The sequence below is a fragment of the Lemur catta genome, chromosome 7 (genome assembly GCF_020740605.2).
Source record: "Lemur catta isolate mLemCat1 chromosome 7, mLemCat1.pri, whole genome shotgun sequence".
Lineage (NCBI taxonomy): Eukaryota > Metazoa > Chordata > Mammalia > Primates > Lemuridae > Lemur > Lemur catta.
In genome coordinates this window covers 17,219,146-17,232,269 of record NC_059134.1, presented here as the reverse complement: position 1 = coordinate 17,232,269, position 13,124 = coordinate 17,219,146, and the positions used below count along the sequence as shown (strand labels likewise).

The 13,124-nt window shown below is 40.7% G+C and overlaps 1 pseudogene; it reads right to left on the bottom strand.

Annotated features, from left to right (window-relative positions):
* Positions 1 to 1,607: 1,607 nt before the first annotated feature.
* Positions 1,608 to 8,240, bottom strand: LOC123641967 (annotated as a pseudogene).
* Positions 8,241 to 13,124: the final 4,884 nt, after the last annotated feature.

The following is a 13,124-nucleotide window of genomic DNA, read 5'->3' as shown; positions in this document are numbered from 1 at the left end:
GAAGGCACAGTTCTCTCTCTTATTGCATATTTTATTTTTTTAGAGATGGGGGTCTCACTATGTTGCCTAGGCTAGGCTCCTGGACTCAAGCAATCCTCCAGTAGCTGGAATGACAGGTGCACACGACCACACCCAGTTGGTAGAGAAGGTACAGTTCTCTACCTTAGAAACAAAGTGAAACAAAACTTTGACTACCAGCTACCTTGGATTTATTTTATTGCAATTTTTTAAAGGCAATATATAATTTCACCTCTATTTCTTTGTCCATATTTCAATTTCCTGAGATTTGGTTTCTATTTTATAATTTTACTGAATCTACATACCTAAGAGCATTCTTAAATTTTCTTTTTATCTTTCAAACTCAAAGAAATTTTCTAAGGAAATTTTCTTAGTGTTCATCGTTTATCAATCTGTAATAGTCAATACCAATGACTGCTTCCTTTTTGTAATTCTCTTTCTCTCGTCTTGTATGACATTACACAGTCTTGTCTTTTTCTTTCTCCTTCCCCCTGCCTTTTATTATTGGGGGTGGGGATTCTCAGTTTCTATTAATTTATTCTTTCTTTTGTGTAAAAAGCCCTAATAATGACCAAAATGTACTCAGTTAGGCGTCTTGTTTAAATGAGAATCCTTTTGGTCCATGTGTGGAATAAGATAATACCATCCTACTGAACTCACCTATGTTAGCCCATGTCAGTATGTTTTGGCTAGATCATCCTTTTGTCATAATATTCAGCAAACTTGTCACCTATCTTATAATATTTGCATATTTAAATGACACTGCCAGATCATATATCTTGACGTAATTCAGGTCCAGGAGTTTTAATGGGAAAGAACTTAAAGTCATTAATAATTGAAATATTTATAAATCTATTTGGAAATTGAGGTAGTTCCTGAACAAAGTGAATTATAGGGAAGCACTCTGGAAACTTGGAGAGAAAAATCACCATATGCGAGAAATCTGGTAAGGTAGGTGTGCCTTGGCAGAGGAGACAGTGATGTTCCAGGCACAGTGTGGAACTATGCTTGTCCAGTCTCCTGACCCAGTTATCTTCTCACTGTTCTCCCATGGAATGCTTATATGCTCTGGGACTGAGAGAAGACTGAGGGTTAAATGGAAGAACCATGTCATTAGGGAACTAAATAGCCCTAGGAATTGTTTCTAGGAATATTCTTATAGCTCACCAGACTGACCCACCTGGGCATCATGATCTGAAACAACAGGACTAGAGCATATATAGCAATAACAACATGTACTACTGACCAGGCACAGTAGCTCATGCCTGTAGTCCCAGCAGTTTTGGAAGCTGAGGTAGGAAGATCGCATGAGACTAGGAGTTTGAGACCAGCCTGAACAACATAGCAATATCTCGTCTCTACAAAAAAAAAAAAAAAAAAAAAAAAAGAAAGAAAGAAAGAAAAAAGAAAAAAAAAAAGTACTAGTAAGGACTGGAATATGTGGTTTAAGGAAAAAGAAAAATGAAAAATAAGAGACTTACTTGCTGAAAATAAAAGAAGAGACTTCTTCCTTCTCCTTTTTCTTAGTGCATTTACTTTAGAAATTTTGTAATTTTTAAATTCCGTCTTTCTCTTTGAAAGGTATATAAGTCTGTCCACAGGTCCAGGTCGTCACCCTCACCGTCTTCCCCAAAGGCACTCACCTTTGGACAGCGGGGAGGGAAAGTGGTGCGTGTGCAGGTTCTCGCCGGTGAGCACGTGTGTGAGCCGCACCGCCGGCCCGCAGCGCACCGGGCACCCACCCTCCCAGCCGCCCTGAATCTGTCAGTAGCTATTGGCGTCGTCCGACGCCGCCTCCAGGCCGGTCACCTGTCACCGACTGCTGGCTGCTACCGAGTCCGTATTTGATGTCGTGCGAGTGCAGCCGCAACCTGTGCTGCGTGTTGAGCAGCTTCAGCACGGACCGCAGGTCACCAGCCCCGTGCCGGTCTTGGTGGCGCCACCGCCGGGCACCAGGAGCGCCAGGAGCCATCTTGTTAAATGTAAACCCCAAGGGCGGTAGCACCCTTGTCTTTCAGTTTCTATGGGAGGGTAGGAGCCTAAGTTTGGTGGCACCTGGCTCTAAGTTGCAAAACTACCTCCTGTCATAAAGATATTACAAGTCTGTTTTTCCTCTGGATAAAGCCAATTAAATAACACAGATGATTACCCCAATTTCCAGGTCAATCTAGGATGAGCTTTGTGTGACAAATGGTGCTATTGATGTAAAGGGAAAACATCCCCACTGCCCTTGCTATTGTAAGTTTCACTAAAAAATCAACTCACAATAAAGCAGATTAATAAGAGACAAGCTGGCCGAGCGCAGTGGCTCACTCCTGTAATCCCAGCACTCTGGGAGGCCGAGGCAGGTGGATCCCTCGAGGTCAGGAGTTCGAGACCAGCCTGAGCAAGAGGGAGACCCCGTCACTACTAAAAATAGAAAGAAATTATATGGCCAACTAAAAATCTATATAGAAAAAATTAGCCGGGCATAGTAGCGCATGCCTGTAGTCCCAGCTACTCGGGAGGCTGAGGCAGTAGGATCGCTTAAGCCGAGGAGTCTGGGGTTGCTGTGAGCTAGGCTGACGCCACGGCACTCACTCTAGCCTGGGCAACAAAGCGAGACTCTGTCTCAAAAAAAAAAAAAAAAAAAAAAAAAAGAGAGAGAAAAGCTATATACATTTTATTGTTATCATGCCTGTGGGAAGAATCACAGTGTAATTGCTCAATATCCCTATGAGATCCAAATACTTATATATCTTCATTTTAGAGGGAGGGGAGAAATCAGGAAAATAGGTAATTCTGTTGAGGGGCAATAAATGATTACTAAGGAGGATGAATAGATACTTTGGAGAATGAATGAATGGGGAAAACAGATTGACTTGTAAATGATTCTCTTTGGAAATTAAATTACCCTGAGAGACAAGCATTATTTTTTTAAGGGGGTTGAGCCAGATCTGGTTGCATTTTTTTTTTAATTTCAGAATATTACAGGGGTACAAATGTATTGGTGACATGGATTGCTTTTGCACTGCTTGAGTCAGTTATAAATGTGCCCATCACTCAGATAGTGTACATTGTACCTGTTATGTATGATGATTTCACTCATCTCCTCCTCCCTGCTCCCAAACTGCTTGATTTCTGTTGAGTTTTACTTCCATATGTGCACGTGAGTGCTGATTGGTTAGTTCCAATTTACTAGTGAGTACATGTGGTGTTTGTCCATTCTTGCAATACTTCACTTAGGAGAATGGTCTTCAATTTTATCCAGATTTTTGCAAAGGTGTTAATTCATTTTTTGATGTCTGACTAATACTCTATGGTATACATATACTACATTTTATTAATCCACTCATAAGTGGATAGACACTTAGGTTCATTCCACATCTTTGCAATTATGAATTGTGCTGCTATAAACATGTGAGTACAAGTGTCTTTTTGGTGAAATGACTTTTTTTCTTTGAGTAAATACCCAGTAGTGGGATTTCTGGATGAAATGGTAGGTCTGCTTTTAGTTCTTTGAGGAATTCTCCATACTATTTTCCATACAGGTTGCACTACTTTGCAGTCCCACCAACAGTGTGTAAGTGTTACTTTCTCTCTGCATCAATGCCAGCATCTGTTGTTTTGGGACTTTTTGATAAAAGCCATTCTCACTGGGGTTAGGTGATATCTCATTGTGGTTTTGATTTGCATTTCTCTGACCATTAGTGATGTTGAGCATTTTCTCATATGCTTATTGGCCATTAGTCTATCTTCTTTTGAAAAGCTTCTGTTTATGTCATTTGCCAAATTTAATGGGGTTGTTTGATTTTTTCTTGTTGATTTGCTTGAGTTCTTTGTAGATTCTGGTTATTAGCTTTTTATTGGATGAATAGCATGTGAATATTTTCTCCCATTCTGTAGATTGTCTATTTGCTCTATTGATTGTTTGCCTGGCTATGCAGAAGATTTTTAGTGTCCTCAAATCCCATTTACTTATTTTTACTGTTGCTGTGATTGCCCTTGGGGGTCTTCTTCATAAATTCTTTGCCTAGGCTGATATCTAGAAGAGTTTTTCCAACATTTTCTTCTAGAATTCTTGTGGTTTCATGTTTTTAACGTATGTCTGTTATCCATCTTGAATTAATTCTTGTGAGTGGTGAGAGATATGGATCCTGTTTCAATCTTCTACATATGGTATCCAAATTTCCCAGCACCGCTTATTGAATAGGGATTATTTTCCCCAGTGTATATTATTGTCTACTCTGTCAAAGATCAGATGGCAATGTGTGTAGTTTTACATCTGGGTTCTCTGTTCTGTTCCATTGGTCTATGTCTCTATTTTTGTGCCAGTACCATACTGTTTTGGCTACTATAACCTTGTAGTACCATTTAAAGTCTGTTAAATTAATGCCTCCCAATTTGTTACTTTTGCTTAGGGTTGCTATTCAGGTTCTTTTCTGGTTCCAAATGAATCATAGACATTTTTTCTAGAGCTATGAAAAATGACATTGGTATTTTGATGGAAATTGCATTGAGTCTGTAAATCACTTTGGGTGGTATGGACATTTTAACCATGTTGATTCTGCTGATCCATGAGCATAATAAATTTTCCATTTGTTTACATCATCTGCAATTTCCTTCTTCAGTGATTCATAGTTCTCTTTGTAGAGATCTTTCACCTCCTTGGTTAAATATATTCCTAGGTATTTTATTTTCTTTGTTGCTGTTGTGAAAGGTATTGACTCTTTGATTTGATTCTCATGTTGTCTGTTGTTGGTGTGTAGGAATGCTACTGATTTGTGTACATTGATTTTGTAACTGGAGACTTTGCTGCATTCATTTATCAATTCTAGGAATCTCTTGGCAGAATCTTTGGAGTTGTCTAAATATAAGATTATATCATCAGCAAAGAGCAATAATTTGTCTTCCTCTTTCCTGATTTGAATATCATTAATTTCCTTCTCTTGCCAGATTGCTCTGGCTAGGACTTCAAGCACTATGTTGAATAGAAGTGGTGACCATGGGCATCCTCATCTTGTTCCAGTTGTGAGTGGGAATGCTTCCAACTTTTCCCCCTTCAGTATGATGTTGGCTGTGGCTTTGTCATGTATGCCTTTCATAATTTTGAGATATATTCCATCAAACCTATTTAGTTAATAGTTCTTATCATCAAAGCATGTGAAATTTTGTCAGATGCTTTTTCTGCATCTATTGAAATGATCATATGATCTTTGTTTTTGCTTCTGTTTATGGGGTGAATCACATTTATGGATTTACATACGTTGAACTATCCTTGCATCCCTGGGATGAAATCCACTTGGTTGTGGTGGATTATTTTTTTGATATTCTGCTAAATTTAGTTTGCAAGAATTTTATTGAGAATTTTTGCATCTATATTGATAAGGGATATTGGTCTATAGTTTTCTTTTTATTGTTTTTGTATCCTTTCCTAGCTTTGGTATCAAGGTGATACTGGCTTCATAGAATAAGTTGGGGAGGATTCCTTCCTTCTTGAAGTTATATAATAATTTCTGCAGTATAAGTACCAATTCTTCTTTGTAGGTCTGATAAAATTTGGCTCTGAAATTGTCTTGTCCAGGACTTTTCTTTGTCGGAAGATTTTTATTGCTGCTTCAATATCATTGCTCATTATTGCTCTGTTCAGGAGTTCTATTTCTTCTTGACTGAGCCTTGGGAGGTTGTGTGTTTCTAGGAATTTGTCCATTCCCTCAACATTTTAAGTTTATGTGCATAGAGGTTTTTATAGTATTCACAGATGGTATTTTGTATTTCAGTGGAATCAGTTGTGTTATCTCCTTTTTCATATCTGATTGAGCTTATTTGGGTCCTTTTTTATTTTTGGTTAATCTAGTGAGAGGTTTGTCCATTTTGTTTATCTTTTCAAAGAACCAAATGTGTTTCCTTAATCAGAATTTTTTCTTTTTTTTTTAAGATTTCACTTAGTTCTACTCTGATTGTAGTTATTTTTTTTTTTCTTCTACTGGGTTTGGGTTTGGTTGCTCTTCCTTTTCTGGTTTCTTGGGATGGATCATTAGACTGTTGATTTGTGATCTTTCTTTTTGTAACATGTAGGCATTTAAGGCTCTGAATTTTTCCCTCAGGACTGCTTTTGCTGAATCCATGGATTTTGATAACTTGTGTCCCCTTTTTAGTTCAAAGAATCTTTTTATTTCCACCCTTATTTCCTCCTTGACCCAATAATTGTTCAGCAGTAGGTTTCTTAATTTCCATGACTCCGTGTAGAATTGAGTGTTTCTGTTGGAGTTGATTCTAATTTTATTCCACTATGGTCTGAGAAGATACATGGTATAATTTCTATTTTGTTTGTATTTGTTGAAACATGTTTTGTGGCCTAAGATTTGATCAATCTTATAGAATGTTCCATGTGCTGATGAGAAGAGTGTATATTCAGTAGTTTTTGGGTAGAATTTCCTGTAAATGTCTGTTGGGCCCATTTGCTCTAGAGTCCATTTAGGTACAGTGTTTATTTTTTGCTTGGAGCATTTGTCCAGTTTTGTCAGTTGGGTGTTGAAGTCTCTGACGATTACATTGTTGTTGTTTATCACTTTGTTTAGTTCTAGTAATGTTTGTTTGGTGAATCTGGGTGCACCTGTGTTAGCTGCATAAGTATTTAGGATTGTTAGGTCTTCTTGTTAAATTGCTTCCTCTACCATTATATAATGACCATTTTTGTCTTTGTTTACTATTGCTGATTTGATGTCTATGTTATCTGATATGAGAATGTCTACACCAGGTTTCTTTTGATTTCTATTTGCATAGAATATTGGTTTCCATCCCTTCACCTTCAGTCTGAATCAGTCCTTTTGTGTTACATGTGTTTCCTTGAGACAGCAGATACATGGCTTGTATTTTTAACCATTCAGCCAGCCTATTTCTCTTGAGTGGGGAATTTAAGCTGTTCATGTTTGTTGAAAGGATTAATAAGTGCAATGCATTTCAGTTCACCTGTTGGGTAGAACCTTATTGCTTTGTTTTACCTCTTGAGGCATTATTTTATGGGCTCTGAGCTTTATCCTTTGGGTGATTTTACACTGGTTGGTTTCTGTTGTTCTGATCGATGTATAATAGGGATCTGAGTACTTAAGCTGGCAATTATTCTGTTTCAGAAAGCTGAAGGTATGCTCCCCATCTCTTCTGGCTTGTAAGGTCTCAGTTGAGAAGTCTGCAGTTAGCCTGATGAGTTGTCCCTTGTAAGTTACCTGATGTTCTCACCTTACAGCTTACAGTTCCTCCTTCATGTTAACTTTGGCTAGTGATGGGTATGTGTCATGGTGAGTGCCTCTTTTTATTGAATCTCCCAGGCATTCGTTGACCTTCTTGTACCTGGATATCTAAGTTTCTAGCAAGACTAGTGAAGTTTTCCTCAATCATTCCCTGAAATAAATTTTCCAACCCTTGTGTGTTTTCTTCTTTACCCTCAGGGATTCCTATAATTCTTATATTTGGCCTCCTTTAATCCCATGTTTCTTGTAGGCTTTGTTCATTTCTCTTATTTCTCTGTTCTTTATTTTTGACTGACTTGTTTAATTTGAAGATGTTGTCTTCAAGTTTTGAGATTCTCCCTTCTGTGTGATCCAGCCTATTCTTAAGACTTTCTAGTGTGTTTTGTATTTTCCTGAAAGAATTTTTCATTTCCAGAAGTTCTATTTGATTTTTTTTAGTAATTTGATTTCTTTAGTGAAATTTCATTCATTTCCTGAATTTTTTTTTGTGGTTTGTTTGTGCTGGTTTTACATTTTCTCTTGTATTTCCTTGTGCTTACTTACTTATAATACATATTTGGAATTCTTTATCTGTCATTTCAATGTTCTGATTTTGGTTGATATCTATTGCTAGAGAGCTGGTGTTCCCTATTAGGAGTGTCCCTTTGCTCTCATTCCTCATACTTCCTGAGATCTTTTGCTGATTCCTTCTCATCTGGTGTGGCAGTTGCTTCTTATTTTTTGATTTTCTTTTGTTTAGATAATGTTACACCAAGTTTAATCTCTGAGACAGTAGGTGGTGCTTGTAAGTAAGAATCAACCACACCCTATGTGATTGAGTCAGTAAATGATGTAAAGGGCATACACACTGACCTCACTGTGAGTAGGTGGTGCTTGACTGAAGGTACAAACTGCGATGTTGTTTGGGGGACCTGTGACCAGCTGTAGTCTGTCGGGGGAAGCACTTGAAGCACCAGGTGGTGGGAGGGGCTCTGGAACTTCAGATGAGTCCATATTCTTTGCCACAGCAGAGGCAGGTGGGGGAGTGTGGCTGGATGGGCCTGGGTTGGTGAGCTTGCCCTCAGGCTTCACAAAAGCTGGGGAGATATCTTTTTCAGCAGGGATTAAAGGTCTGCTCCCAGCTTCTAGGCATAGCCACTGGGGAGGGGCTCAAGTGGCCCCACATAACCAGAAAATCTGCTCATGGAGGCAGGACTGAGATTCACAATCTGGCAGCCTGGAGTGGGTCTCACTCCTCTCTGGCCCCCTGCTTTGTGGTTTCCCTCTGGCATGTGCTGGCAGGCAGAAGCTCAAGCCAGATGAGCTCCTGCATGACTGTGATGTGGGCAGGGAGGTTCTCTGCCTAATATCCTGGCCTGAGCTGAGAGCACAGCCCTCCTGTGGGGGGAGGGCTGACCTGCAAGCATACTGTAACTAGGAGTCACACAGCACTCTCCCCCCAATCTGTCCTTGTGTACACCCTCGCCTCCTGGGACTAATTCATAAATCTCCCCTCTGTGCCCCTGAGCAACTGGATCATGAATGGGAGGTATGGGACTTTGCCTGTTGGCACTTCCCCAGGTCACCACAGATCAATCTCTAACCATGCCCATGTCAAGTGCACTGGTCCCAAGTTGCCCGTGGGGTGCCCAAGCAGGTTCAATGTCCCTCCTCCTCAGGGCATGCTCCACTCTGAAGGAATTGCCATTCAAGCAGCACCAGGGAGGGCTGGGTAGGCAAGGAGCTCACAGTCTGAGCATCTCACAGTTTGCTGCATGACCCCAAGTGGAAAGGTCTGAGCCGCACTCTCTGTTGAAGCCTCATTGTGATGGCTCAATTGTCTCTCTTAGCAGCTGTGAGTTGAGGAAGGGAGGGGTAGAAAAAGAGTCTGGATGGAGGAAAGCTAGCACTATGGTCATGTCTGTCCCTTTCTCTGGGAGGCTGCCTACCCAGAATGTCCAGGCATTGGTGTCATGCAGATCACCAGGGACCCACTGGACCCCTATGGCTCCTGCAGTCTGGGCTGGAGTTTGGAAATGTTTGTGTGGGAACGAGCAAGAAGAAACCTGAGCAGTTGAAGCCCCATGGGGAAGACAAAGATGCATGGTGGTTAGAGAAGGTATATGGCACCTGCTGTCCTGCCTTAGGTCTGTGGAGATGGGAGGTGCCCCAGGGAGGCTGGGGGAGCCTGGTGCCCTGTCCACAAGAGCTCCCAGCTCACCAGTGGCAGTAACCTCTGGGCTCAAGTGGGTAGAAAGTCTCTCTAGCAGCTCAGGAACCCACTGACTGTCAGAGATGCGAGGGAGGGAGAAACAAACCACTCCACCTACCTTTCTCACCGGACTCCAAGCCTCTCGGGGGTTGATCTTTGCCAATAGCTTTCTCCTTTTTGTTCTGCTCTGCAACTTCTTCCCAAGGAGTGTCCTGAAGGTTCTAGCACCCCCTCAAACCCTCACCTGCCCTATGTTTGTCTTTTTGTTTGATGATTTTGCTCTCGTCTGAAACTTCTCCTTCCTGAGTCGCTCTGGTAGTTGGTGTCTCTGGTCAGCTATCTTGCCTCTCAAAGTAAAGCACAATCTTGATCTTCTTTCCTGAAATAGATATAGAGATAATAGGGCGGGGAAGGACAGACAATTGTTCTTCTTGCTGAATTGACCGCTTTATCATTACATAATGACTTTCTTTATCTCTTTTTACAGTTTTTGTCTGGAAAACTATTTTATATTATAGAAGTATAGCTACTTGTGCTCTTTTTTATTTGTTTGCATGGGATAACATTTCCATTCCTTTGTTTTCAGCCAGTGTGTGTCTTTATAGGTGAAGTGTGTTTCTTGCAGAAAATGTATAGTTGGCTCTTGCTTTTTTTTAATCCACTCAGCCACTCTATGTCTCTCTCTTTTTTTTATTTCAGGATACTATGAGGGTACAAATATTTTGGTTACATTTTATGTCTTTGCCTCATCCAAGCGAGGATTAGAGGCTTGCCCTTCCCCTCTACAATGCTCACCGCATCCATTAGTTGTGAGTTTACCGCCCCCCAACCCCTAATCCCTGGAGAATATTACTACTGTGTGAGCAACATAGTGTTGATCAGTCAGTGCCAATTTCATGGCGAGTACATGTGGAGCCTATTCTTCCGATCTTGTGATACCTCACCTTGGATAACGGGCTCAAGCTGTATCCAGGAAAATATAAGAGGTGCTAGGTCACTGTCATTTCTTATAATAGAGTAATATTCCATTGTATACATATACCAAATTTTAATAATCCATTCATGAATTGATGGGCACTTTGGCTGTTTCCACATTCTTGCAATAGTGAATTGTGCTGCCATAAACATTCGGGTGCAGATGTCTTTATTATACAATGTCTTTTGCTCTTTTGGGTAGATGTCTAATAGTGCTATTGCTGGATTGAATGTTATTTCTATTTTTAGCTCTTTGAGGTATCTTCAAATTCATTTCCACAGAGGTTGCATATGTCCTCTGATTGGAGAGTTCAGTTCATTCATATTCAATGTTAGTTATTATTGACAGGTAAGGACTTACTACTGCCATGTTATTATTTGATTTCTGGTTCCCTTTTGTGGCCCTCTCTTTCTTCCTTCTTTCCTGGCTTCTTTTGTTAAAAGCGATTTTCTCTGGTAGTGTGTTTTAATTTCTTGCTTTTTATGCTTTGTGTATCTGTTGTAGGTTTTTTGATTAGAGGTTATCATGAGGCTTGCAAAAAACATTTTGTAATCAATTATTTTAAACATATGACAACTCTGTTTATAAACAAACAAGTAAAGAGAAATCTAACAGAAATTCTACCCTTTCACTCCATCCCCCCCCTTTTAAACTTTTTGCTTTTTACCATCCATATCTTTTTATACTATCTATCTCTCAAAAAGTTGTTGTTTATATTTTGATAGGTTTGTCTTTTAGTCTTCCTACTCAAGGTATAAGTGGTTTATACACCATAGTTACAGCAACAGAGCATTCTGTATTTATATCCTTACTGTTACTGGTGAGTTGTATACCTTTAGAAGGTTTCTTATTGTTCATTAATGTCCTCTTCTTTCAGATTGAAGAATTACTTTTAGCATCTCTTTTAGGACAGCTCTGGTGTTGATGAAAATTATTCCAATTCATTTGTTAAATTTCTCTGATAGTCTTCTGAATTCCTTCTCTGTGTTGTCTTGAAGTTCATTGAGCTTCTTCAGACAGCTATTTTAAATTCTTTGTCTGAAAGGTCACCTATTTCCATCACCCCGGGATTGGTCACTGGTACGTTATTTAGTTTGTTTGGTGAGGTCATGTTTTCCTGGATGTCCTTGATGCTTGTGGATGTTCATCAATGTCTGGGAATGGAGGAGTTAGGTATTTATTTTAATCGTCACATTCTGGGCTTGTTTGAACCTGTCCTTGAGAAGGCTTTCCAGATACTCAAAGGGAACTGAGTGTTGTGCCATAAGTCTTTGGTCACTGCATCTATATCAGTACTGGGAGTGCCCCAAGCCCAGTAGTGCTGGCTTTTGCAGACTCCTGTTGGTACCAGCTTGGTGAACTTGAGTAAGATACAAGAGAATTCCCTGGATTACCAGGTAAAGTCTCTCTCTTTCTTCCTCACTTTCTGTGCTTGGCTGCTGGAGTTGGGGGAGGAGTCACATGGGAATTCCTTCATGACTGCTAGCACCAGGTCACACCTGAAGCCAGCCCAGTCTCACCTAAAGCCAATTATGACTGTTGCCTGGCTACCTCTGATGTTTATTTAAAGCCTAAGGGCTCTTTAGTCAGCAGGTAATGAATCCTGCCAGGATTGTGTCTTTCCCTTCAAGGCTGAGTATTTCCTTCTGGCCTAGGGTGGGCCCAGAAATGCCACCCAGGAACTAAGGTCTGGATTCAGGGGCCTCAGGAATGCATGATACCTTATTTTACTGTGTCTGAGCTGGTACTCATATTGCAAAACAAAGTCCGCCAAGCTCAACCCTTTCCTTTTCTCAAGTGGAAGAAGACTCTCCCTGAGCCAGCCTGCCTATAGTTGGGGGAAGAGAGACATAAGCACTGGCGTGGCTGCAGCTGCTGGTGCCTCACTATGTCATGTGCACCCCAAGCCCACTGGCTCTGAGCCAGTACAGCCATAGGAATTGCCCAAGGACTGCAATCCTTGTGGCCTCACTACCTTATGAATTTAGTCCAGGCCACGGGCTGCTCTTTTTCTGCCGTTGGTGGGGCTAGCAGGATCTTGGGCTTTGGGGTGGAGGATTTCCTTCTGGCTGGGCTGGTCAAATGCTCTTTCTCTGGGTACCAGCAGAATTCTGTTCTGTACCATGTTCCCCTGTGCCAGGGTGGCCCTGAGTTTCAATTCAAAGCCCCACAATCACTTCACTGTCCCTCACCCAGGCACGCAGATTCTCTCTCTACCTGGCCTGCTGGCATAGCACTGCTGGGGGAGGAGTGGCATAGGTAATGCAAGATTGTCTTTTCTGCCCTCTTCAGTGCCTCTTTCCTTGATATAATATTAAAACCAGGTAGTATGATCACTCACCTCTTTTTTGGTTCTTCTGAAGGTGCTTGCCTGTGTGGTTTGTTTTTGAATTAAGTATTCCTGTAGAGGGACAATTGCTGGAAGTTTCTATTTGGCCATCTTGCTCCACCCCTCCCCCACAATTGTTCTTCTTGATGAGTCCCTCTTGTCTTTATGGAAATAGACGGAAAGCCCCTTCCAATGCCTATTGATCTCTAAGGGCCTTTAATTCAAAATACTCTTTATACCAAGGAGTCATATTTTGGGGTGAAATTTCCTGCACTCCTTCATTGTCAAGTCCTCTTACTTGAGAGTTAACTATTCTTAGCCTTGAAAATAGGTACTTAATGGATAGTATCTGCTTGGCTATATAAAAGTGTGAGATTTCTT